The sequence below is a fragment of the Xenopus laevis genome, chromosome 6S, assembly GCF_017654675.1.
Source record: "Xenopus laevis strain J_2021 chromosome 6S, Xenopus_laevis_v10.1, whole genome shotgun sequence".
In the NCBI taxonomy this organism is placed as follows: Eukaryota; Metazoa; Chordata; class Amphibia; order Anura; family Pipidae; genus Xenopus; species Xenopus laevis.
In genome coordinates, this window is record NC_054382.1 from 105,881,181 (window position 1) to 105,892,839 (window position 11,659).

Consider the following 11,659-nt stretch of genomic DNA (forward strand, 5'->3'; position numbering starts at 1 on the left):
AAATACAGCAATGCTAATTTACATAGAAAAAAACATTCTTATTTTTGATCGGTTTCCTTTTTTTTTAGTATCTGTAATAATAAGAAATAAACTGTATTTGATAGTAAGTAAGCCATGTCAAGGTGAGCATTTTAGTATTTAAATGCTTTTCATGTAATGGCCAGATTATTGTTCAGGTTTCATAAGGCTGAAAACCGAACAGAAAGCTCAGACCTGAACTAGGGATGTACCGAATCCAGGATTCGGCCGGGATTCTGCCTTTTTAAGCAGGATTCGGATTCGGCTGAATCCTTCTGCCTGGCCGAACCGAATCCTAATTTGCATATGTAAATTAAGGGCGGGGAGGAAAATCACGTGACTTTTTGTCACAAAACAAGGAAGTAAAAAATGTTCCCCTTCCCACCCCTAATCTGCATATGCAAATTAGGGTTCAGATTCGGTTCGGTATTCGGCCGAATCTTTCGCAAAGGATTCGGGGGTTCGGCCGAATCCAAAAAAGTGGATTCGGTGCATCCCTAACCTGAACAGGCCTTAAAAAAACCGAAAATGTTCGGGTGAAAACCGAACAGGTGGCAACCTTAATGTAGGTACAAGTTAGGTGGCCTATAAAATTAGAATTCTTCCTAGTGGCGGAACTACCGGGGGAACAGGGGGTGCGAGCGGGCCAGGGCCCGCACCCCCTCAGGGTGCGCCACTGAAAATGCGCCCGTACGGAGGGGGGCAGGGCCTGGCTGCGCATCATGCACCAGGGCCCGCCCCCCTCTAGTGACGCTACTGATTCTTCCCCATTTTAGTTTTATGGCCCCTCAAGTCTTTCAATAGTAACCCTATGGCTGATTGTGTGTGCATGAAAAAGGGTAGGTGGACTGTGCCTGTCACATGATTATAATAATACTATATTATGCAGTGAAAATATATTTTATATCACTATACCGAATAAGCTATTGCGATGGATGAAGACATTGGGTACAGCTAGGGTTGCCGCCTGGCCGGTAAAAACGTTGGCTTATCCCAATATTATTAATAGGGAAAAAAGATAAATATATAGGAAGGCCGGTATTTTTTTCTAGAAAAGGTGGCAACCCTAGGTACAGGGGAACTTACCCGTAAGCTGAACAGATCTCAGAGACACCTATAAAAAAAATTCCGATGTATCCAGTGTGTAAGGTTGCCACCTGGCTGGTATTTTACCAGCCTGGCCGGTAAAAATGATGATTGATGCCAATGTTATTAATAGGAAAAAAAAACGCAAGAATATAGGAAGGCAGATATTTTTTTCCAGACAAGGTGGCAACCCTACCAATGTAACTAGATATTACTGAGCTCCAGAGCTAGGGTTGCCACCTTTTCTGGAAAAAAATAACAGCCTTCCTATATGTTTATCTTTTTTCCCTATTAATAACATTGGGATCAACCATCATTTTTACTGACCAGGCCGGTGGCAACACTACCCACAGCAAACTATTTTTCAGGTTCCCAAAATGTCGAGATTGACCTGTTTTACCAATATTTATTGATATTGTATATGAATTAGCCGCAGGGTCTGCTTCCTCTGTAGTTACACCACTGGATATATCCCTATGTCCCACATCCTCAATGCACCCACTATTAAAGGGGTGATCTGGTCAGATAACATACTCAAATACCCTAGACACCAGACAATGGATTGCCCACCCCCCATCCAATGACCAGTGCATACACCGAACACTATTATAAAGGATCCTCACCTTTTAGTATGACTTTTAGTATGATGTAGAGAATGATATTCTGAGAAAATCCACAGTTGATTTTAATTCTTGTATTATTTGTGTTTTTTGAGTTATTTCACTTTTTATTCAGCAGCGCCCCGGTTTGCAATTTCAGCAATCTGGTTGCTGATGGAGCCCATGAGATCCGCTGCACCTACTCTGCACCTATTCAGTAATGAATTAGGGGCACTTTCAGGGGTAATCACCCATGCAGAGGGAAGGAAGTAGTGAGGGGGACTTTGTAAGATAGTGGGTAGAGGCTTATTTATTGGGGGGTTTAGTTCTCCTTTAATGAATATGCCCCCATATTTACTGTGTATGTACCAATAGCGGGAAAAGAGGTACCCACTCTCAGTTTCAGATTTAGCTGCAAGATTAAATATACAGGTTTAGGATCCGTTATCTGGAAACCAGTTATCCAGAAATTACAGAAAGGCTGTCTCCCATTTATCCAAATAAACTTGATCCAAACTATCCTTATTGAAGCCAAAACCAGCCTAAAGATCCAAAATTACAGAAAGATCTGTTATCCGAGCATTCTATATATATACTGGTGCCCTGCCCAAGACAGATACATTTCTTACAGTGCACTTTTTGGAGTCTGATGCAATGTTTATATTTGTGCACACAAATTGAGGCCAGTGCACATAAGAATTTGTGCGCAAAAATAATTCTGTGTAAAAACTCAGCATTTTGTATTTATTTTGTCCTAAGCATATATTTTCTTAATGCACACAAGTTAAAAATGTGCACACAAAAGATTTTTTTGGTGAGCATAGTCAAGAAGGAATTAGAGGAATGGTGGTGGTTGAAACCTCTGCTTTTTGGAGGTTGGGGCTACCCAGGCACTCTCCCATTTACATTACTGGGCCTATGCATTATATATTATTATCTGTTTTTATATAGAGCCAACACACATTCCACAGCCCATTACAGAGACTGTTCATCATTCACATCAGTTCCTGTCCCAGTGGAGCTTACAATCTAAGGTCCCTATCACATTCACACACAGTAGGGTCAATTTAATCAGAAGCTAATTAGCCGCCTGTATATTTTTAGAGTGTTGGGGGAAACAAAAGTACCCAGAGGATATTTATTCATAGAACTCCTCCATACTGTAGAAGTGCTGTACAGGGAAGCCCTAAATGTTAGAATCTATTGAATGAAAGCTTATGGCTTATTAAGGTTGATCAGCTTATTAAGGTTGATTTAACCAGAAATGCAAAGTGTCAATAAATATGTATGATAATTACAATTATAGGCCTATTCCAGGTGTGAATCATTTATTTTGAATTATGTTTACTCTGATCATTAGGATCTTAAAGTCTGTGTTCTCAAGAGCTTGCACTTCAGTGCACAGCACATACTGTCCATATTTCCCCCATGCAGTCCCTGACTAAACCACTGACTCTTCATTCAGGGAGGTGTCTATGACTGTCTTGTTATTCCACAGAGGGTATGGCCATGTTCCTTCAGACCACAGGATTGTACAGGTATTTCATCTGTTATCCAGAAACTCGTTATCCATGGACTCCATTACAATCAAATAATCTAGATTTTTAAATTTTTTTTCTATTTTCTCTGTAATAATATAACAGTACCTTGTACTTGATCCCAATTAAGATATAATTAATCCTTATTGGAAGCAGCCTATTGGGTTTATTTAAGGTTTACATGATATTCTACTAGACTTAAGGTATAAAGATCCAAATTACGGAAACCCCAGGTCCCGAGCATTCTAGATAACAGGTCCCATACCTGTACATTAAATAATTACCTTGTGTAATAGGTTCATTGTACATGGATTTCTATAGCAATAGAGAGCATTTCAGGTTATAAGAAGTGCTGCCATCTAACAGTTATGTAATGGTTATATAATTAGCAGTGCTGTCCAACTTCTGTGGTACAGAGGGCAGAAATTTTTCCGGCCTACATAGTGGAGGGCCTATAATGGAAGCCAGTGTTGACCACTCCCTGTTTTTAAACCACACCCATGTTACCACAATATCATGTCCACATTAATTGTTGTAGCACACCAAAAAAAGTAGGGATATCACTTATCACTCATATGTGAAAAAAGTTGTCATATTAAGACATTAAATCCATATGCCTCCTCTTCCCCTTGGATAACACAGCACCCCCAGCACATGATTAAACACCTTAGGGGCCCCTAACGATAATTTATTTTCAAATGCTAACAAACCCCCAGAACAAATACCAGGCTTATGTTCCACAGGCAGAGCAGGGCACATACAGGCAGAGCAGGGCACACACAGGCAGCCCGTGGCACACACAGGCAGAGTAGGGCACATGCAGACAGAGTAGGGCACATGGCACACACAGGCAGATTATGGCACACACAGGCAGAGCAGGGCACACACAGGCAGAGTATGTCACACACAGGCAGAGCAGAGCACACACAGGCAGAGTAGGGCACACACAGGCAGAGCAGGGCACACACAGGCAGAGTATGACACACACAGGCAGAGCAGGGCACACACAGACAGAGTAGGGCACACGCAATAGGAGTAGGGCACATGGCAAACGCAGGCAGAGTATGGCACACACAGGCAGAGCAGGGCAAACACAGGCATAGCATGTCACACACAGGCAGAGCAGGGCACAAACAGGCAGAGCAGGGCACACACAGGGAGCATAGGGCAGGCAGAGCATGGCACACACATGCAGAGTATGGCACACACAGGGAGCATATTGAAGGCAGAACAGAGCAAGAGACAGGGAAACCTATCAGGACCACTCTTAGATGTACTACATACAGTGACACATTGCTGGTGCCCCTTTAGCATTTTGTATAAAGTGTGAACAAGTGAACAATGTGGACAGTTTCTGTCTGGGTCTCAGGTGTGAACAGTACAGGGCATTAGGGTTATGAACAATAGAGGTGTCACAAGTGTGAACAATGCAGGGGGATCACAGGTGTGAACAAAACAGGGGATTATTCTGAATTTGAGGTTTAAACAATGCAGGGGCCAGTTAATCTCTGTAGTGATACCATTTAAATTTTACACATGGTAAGAAAACACAGCAGGTAGGTGGGGGGCCACACAAGGGGGGGTCACAGGCCGCCAGTTGGACAGCCCTGAATTGTGTTGAAGAGTGTTAAAACTTGTCACTGTAACCACAGATGCAGCGGGATGGCTGGGATGTGCAGGGACTCAGATATAATACAGAAAAGCGAGTCACACACTTATCACAAAGCATTTAAGGCTACAGCCAGACCAGGCTGAATTTCAGTCTGCGGATAAACAAACAATGTAGCCCTCTGTTCGTGCCCCTAGGCCTAGGCAGCGTCTCTGGGTGCAGGCACAGGGGCAGGTTTATCAGAGCGTAGGTGCTTAAAGGACCAGTAACATCAAAAATGAAATTGTTTTAAAGTAATAAAAATACAATGGCAGTGTTGCCCTGCGCTAGTAAAACTGCTGTTGTGCAGCAACACACTGTAAGCCATGTTACTGCTGTGGCCATCTTGTGCTCATAAGCAAAAATACAGCTCCTTCACTAGATACCAGAAGGAATGTGTTAATACAGAGCAGTAGAAATGTAGGGCATCCCACCTATGAGTTGCTTTGCCAACACATAGCTTTTCTGTAGCATCAATGTTACTATCTAAAAGGTGCAATAGTCCATGTAAAATAATATTCAGCAGTGATCAATATACTATTATCAAATAATCTGACCTGTTTTCTTCCTAATGAAATTCGCCCATCACTATTTATCAAGGTGCAGGCTTGGAAAGAAATAATATGCAACAAAAAGAGATTCTGACAGAAATTAACCTTTTCTTACATCTTTCATAACATTGTCTTTAATTGCTATTTATATAATTTTGCCTTAAAAGTATTTGCCTGATGCTTTTACATTACCTTTGGTACCCCCATGTTCCTCTATGAGGGGCTGCCATATTTGTGCAGCAGGAGTCTGTTAGCATTAGTAACTCCAACTGACAGGTTCATAAGGGACAGTCAGGTTGACAAAAAAGTCAGGTTTAGGAACTTCAAGTAACAAATAACTTTTAATGTAGATCAAACAGCACAAACGCAATCAACAAAGCAATAAAACTATAGATGCAGCAGGCAATACTCTGGCCTCTGGCAAACATCCCCACCATTTTCCCAAAAAAATCAATATGCCAAGCGTGTCAATAAAGTCTTCTCCATCTATATGCAGATATACAGAAAGTCTAATGATTCAATGAAGCATTATTTTTTTTTTTTGTTCTTTAGAAAGAAAATGACTATGAAGATTTTCATTCATCCGGGTCATGGTATATCTAATATAAGTATTTGTAAAACAACTGGACTTGCTGGGTAATAATTGAAAGAAAAAACTATATCGAAAATATGGGTTGTTCAAGACAGCATTTTTAGCTGCTGGACTGGGAACAGATCAGAAGACTTAATCAGGGGTACACATGCAACAGCAGACCTAGTGGAGAAATATAGACAAGATCTACTTGGGGTATAAAATTGAGGCAAAAAACCAAGAAAGGAGTACAGACAAGGCAGAAGACTCAACCAGGGTGTAAAGTCGAGGAAGAAGACAAAGTTAGGCTGTGCATTAGAGGAAGCATATTCAGCCAAGGAGTACAGACAAGGCAGCAGATTCCATTGGGGCATCAGTTGAGATGAAACATCCAGTAGGGCTTTGCAGAAATGATGTATGGGTTGATCCGAAACTCCATTGTGACCCGCAGGTTCAGGTTGAGGTTTTGTTACCAGAGATGTGCACAGAAGTAGCATACAGAGGAAAACAGAGGAAGAGATGTGATGTTTTAGAGTTTATTTCTACTTTGAAAAAACTTGAATATCTATTTATTAAAAAATCTGAATATAAATCATGAAAAAAAACGCAAACAATTTGAATTTGTGAGTTTACAAGTGCAGAAAAAAACCAAAAAATCTAGAATTAATGGGCAATTAAAAACCTGCTTGATAACCAGTAACATACTTAGGTTCATTTTGGTTAGGACTACACAGACATTTTTCTGCGTGATCCGATGCGATGCGACAAAATGTAGGTGATAGGAGTCGGATGAAGTCGCAGCGTTGATCCGACGCAACACGACTGTCTGCATCCGACAGTCGTGCCGTGTCAGATCAACGCTGTAATTTCATCCGACAATTTTTTATCTCTTACCCTATTTCCGTGGCATGCAAATTGACGCTGGCGTTTTGTCTCAGTGCGTCGGATCACGCCGAAAATGTCCGTGTAGTCCTACCCTTATACAGACATTTCCCAGGTATTTCCCTATCTTGTGCTACTGCCAATGCAATGCCTTTGCCTTTCTTTATTATTCCTATTAGAATCAGTGTATTTCCCGAGCACATATCCTATTAGCAATAGCGAACAACACAGTTGCCTCAGCCACTGCCTCTAAAATTTTAAGTATGTGACTGATCTTGTTTCCGCCATTAGGAGTTCACTCCATAAAAATAAATTTATAATCTGGCTAAATGCAAGCTCACACCTACTTGACAACAGGCTCCATACCCAGGCCAGTGACTAATGTAAAGGGAACGCTTACTCCTATATAGGGCAATTTTTCTTACTATTTATCCCTCCTTCTTTAATGTAGCACTGGATGATTATGGCTATGGCTGTTGGTGGGTAAAATCAGTGCTATCTATTGCACAAGAAATGTTGCACTTATTTAAAGCAGTAGAATATAAATATGCTGGAATTCTGCTTCACTGAAAGGGAGTACAGGGTAAATTACTGCGACTGATTCTAAGAAATTGTTAATGAGAAGGGAATGGGGCAGGCTTGGGCTTGCAACACAGAGGATAAATTTACTTTAAACAGTTAACGTATGGCAACAAAAATAGTGACTAAAGAGAAACAGTGTTGTAGTACAACTGCAGAAAATATGTATGGAACATGTTGGTTCAAAACAGAGAAGTAGGCAGTAATTTGTGTGTGTTTATTTCTAAGGCCAACAAGCCACAGCGATTGCACTGAGCACTGAGCAAAGGTTGAAGATATAATAGAAATCAAACTCAAAGTTAAGGGAAACTTTTGCAAGTAGAAAATGTGGAAGCGACAGATAAATAAATGCTTTCTTATGTAGTTCGTCAGGTGCGGATTTACCCTAGTCTTGGTTAAGCTAAATGCATACCCTACATATTCAACTTTTCTTTTTTTTTGACAGAGGATTGATGGAAAGGACAATACAGATGAAAATATATGTGAAGATTTCTCTTATAATCACAGGCTGCCCAAGTTTAAATATCAAGAAAGAGGTGCTTAGGTTGATAATAAATAGTAAACAAAACAACTGAGAAAAGACACACCAGGAGATGCTTACTGCATCAGCTTCTGATGTTCTGCCTGGCCTGGCCACTGAAAAGCAGAGGGCACCCCTGCTGCACATTCATGATAGTTGGAGTGTAAAAACTGCTACAGTAATACAAAGAAAATAAAATTAAAGGAGAGGGATCGCAGAGTTCCCTTGGCGGTGCCAATATCCCTCATAGAATTAAATTGTTACTTCTACCCCTCTTAAAGACTTTGATAATGTCAGCAGAATAAAGTCTGCTGACAGATGCCTGGGAAAATGAAATAAGATGGCAGTGTTGCAATACAAAATTCCTCGGGCTCGTGCATTTTATTAAAAAGGACCACCAGCCTTGGGGAAAACTCCTTCATGTGCCTAACATATTGGCACCCCAAGTGAATTTGATTTTTTTCTCTTTTAATATACATTCTGAGCAATGCTAGGGTGCAAGTGCACTGAACAAGTCCCTTTAAGGGACACTCCTGTAGCATAGTAAGGATTTTTTATATGAATGTGGTGGCAGCAGTCAGGATCGTTCCCTATGTGAATATTTGTGGCACACTTATTAGGGAGATAGTCATTGCCATCAGTTACTGTTTGATAGTGATTGTTGTCTGAACAGCACCATTTCCCTGCAATCTGTAAAATCCAGTCACTGTATTATGATCTGTTTCCTGTGTTCTTCCTACATTATTGTTTCCAATTGACTATGATTTGTGATCATTTATGTTTGCTATTTTCTTTCAGCTCACACCCTCTTGGATTTAAGTCCAGTCAGTGCCCTGACAGCAGTAAATACTAGGGATGCACAGAGTCCAGGATTCGGTTCGGGATTCGACCAGGATCCGGCTTTTTCAGCAGGAATCGGATTTGTCTGAATCCTTCTGCCCGGCCGAACTGAATCCGAATCCTAATTTGCATATGCAAATTAGGGGTAGGGAGGGAAATCACTTGACTTTTTATCACCAAACAAGGAAGTTAAAAATGTTTTCCCCTTCCCATCCCTAATTTGCACTTGCACATTAGGAATCAGTTCAGTATCTTTCGTGAAGGATTCAGGGTTTCTGCCGAATCCAAAATAGTGGATTCCATGCATCCCTAGTAAGTACAAGTGGGACCCTACTAACTACATAACAGCTTCAATTCCAAATTGCAGACAGACAGCACATAAACTATAAAATATAACGAATGAACAGATACGTTACTATTAAAGGGCCAGTATACCCCCTTTTCAACTTGTATTCCCAACAAAGAAACAATGATAAATTAAATTAAGCAGAAATTTAGGCAGGGGCACCCAAGGACATGCACCTAGGGTGGCAGAATTCGGGCAAAACTACACAGGAGATTCTCATTAGATTTGTGGGTCAGATTTTATCTGATCTTGCCATGCAACATCACGAACAGCATGAGATTTCTAAGATATGATTAGAGTCTATGTCATTTTTAAGGCAAAACTTGGCGAAAAATTACGCTCATCACTAGCTATGAAATCTGATCCCCCCTATAGCTAAAATGTAAAGCTAGAATCAGATGAAGTCTAATGGTGTAGTTTGTTCATGCATCTACATCCAACAGTCAATTTAATTCAATGGGGGCAAAAGTCGATCAGAAACCATCAGATTTTATCTCTTTGGATGAAAGTGCAGCATGCTGTGTTCCCATCCGACAGTCGTCTTGTGTCCAATGGTAATATGTCCATGTAATTACACATCAGATTTTTGCATTTTCGGCCATTGGGTGATTATAGAGGAAAATAAAAACAAATTTCATGTCATATCATAACATATGATATTTTACATTTTCTTTTTCTTTTAAAAAAATGCACAGGGATGGTCCCGGGCTTTCATTTGTCATAGTGAAAAGATCTGTGTGGAGAAAATCATGAAAGTTAGGACAGCAACAAATGAGAAACACTTAGGAAATAGTGAATGACAAAAATTCATATTAATACTTTTGAAGGGGAACTATCACGAAAATGAAAATATAATATAAGCTTCATCATACTGAAATAAGAAACTTTGTAAATACAATCAATTAAATATTCTGCATAGTTTCGGAAATAACCAAGTTTATGTTCACTATTCCTCTCTCAGCATCTGTTTCTCTTCATTCTGTCTTCATGCAGGAGTTGGGTGTCAGATATTCATTGACAGTTAGATCCAATATATCTTATACGGGGGTTCCTTTCCTAGCAGATGTATCAGAGCTCACTCAAATAATTGATTCCAGTACAAATAAAATCTAACAAAATAACTGCCTTTTGCACAAATCCTGCATGTAGAGAGACATGATGTCTGGGGATTATAATAGAGTGAGTTCTAATACATCTTCTAGGCAAAAGGAACCCCCCTATAAGACACATTGGATCTAACTGTCAATGAATATCTGACACCCAACTCCTGCATGAAGAGAGAACGAAAAACAAGAAACTTGATTATTTCAGAAAGAGTACATCATTTTTAATTGATTGTATTTAGAAAGTTTCTTATTTCCGTATGCTGAAGCTTACAGGTATATTAAATTTTCATTTTCGTGATAGTTCCCCTTTAATATTAAACTGCTGTACAAAAGTAAAAATGCAGTGCTCCTTCTAATGCAACATGGACAAGTAAATAGAATGGAAACAAAAGTAATATTACATATCAACCTTTAATACCAACACTCTCCAAATTGCAGGAAAATTGGATAATACAAGTTTTTTTTACTGGTGATGATAATGTGTTCTGAGGCCTAGCCTCATTCAGGTAATAGGCTAGTCGTGATGGAGTGTAATGGGCTTAACAGAACGGTGTCACAGAGGAACAGGGAACAAAGATAACTTGTAATGAGCACATTTCTGTACAGTAAAATGAAGTGTAATGCTGCTGCTATATTATACAGCATGCAATTCATCATTAACATATTGTCTGTGATTAGCAAAACTATTAATGCGTGAAAAAATAAAGTTCTGATGACTGGCAGGGGCAAATCAGCACCAATTTAGCTAATCGCCACTGCCACAGAGTTATATAAAATTTTTATTGCTTTAACGAAAAAAAACATTGGAGTCTACAGGCATATTTTTAGAGCAAAAACCTGGCAAAAAAATTCATCACTACTCTTTAATGCTCAAATCTGCTTTGCTTTTTAAAAATCCAAAAGAGAAGCCAAATCATGGAAAGCCCTTATTCTACCCTATATAGCTAGCATCTAAAACTCTCTGCCCTCCAGCTGCAGTTTGCTAGTAGATAGCTGAACATTCTGCACGTTATATACAGGTATGGGACCTGTTATCCATAATGCTCGGGACCTGGGGCTTTCCATATAATGGATCGTTCTGTAATTTGGATCTTCATACCTTGGGGCAAATTTACTAAAGGTCCAAGTGGCTAATGCTAGCGAAAATTCGCCATGCATTTTGCCACTTCGCCAATTCACTAACGGGTGCTGATGTAAATTCGCTAGCAAAGTAGACCTACTCTAGCGCTACTTCGCTCCGTTACGCCAAGCGAAGTTGCGCTCTGACCATGGGACGTTACTACGCTAATTCACTAACTTGTGGATTTTACTGAACTTTACCTCTTGCACCAGACTTTACTTCGCCAGCTCAGACCAGGCAAAGTGCAATAGAGTA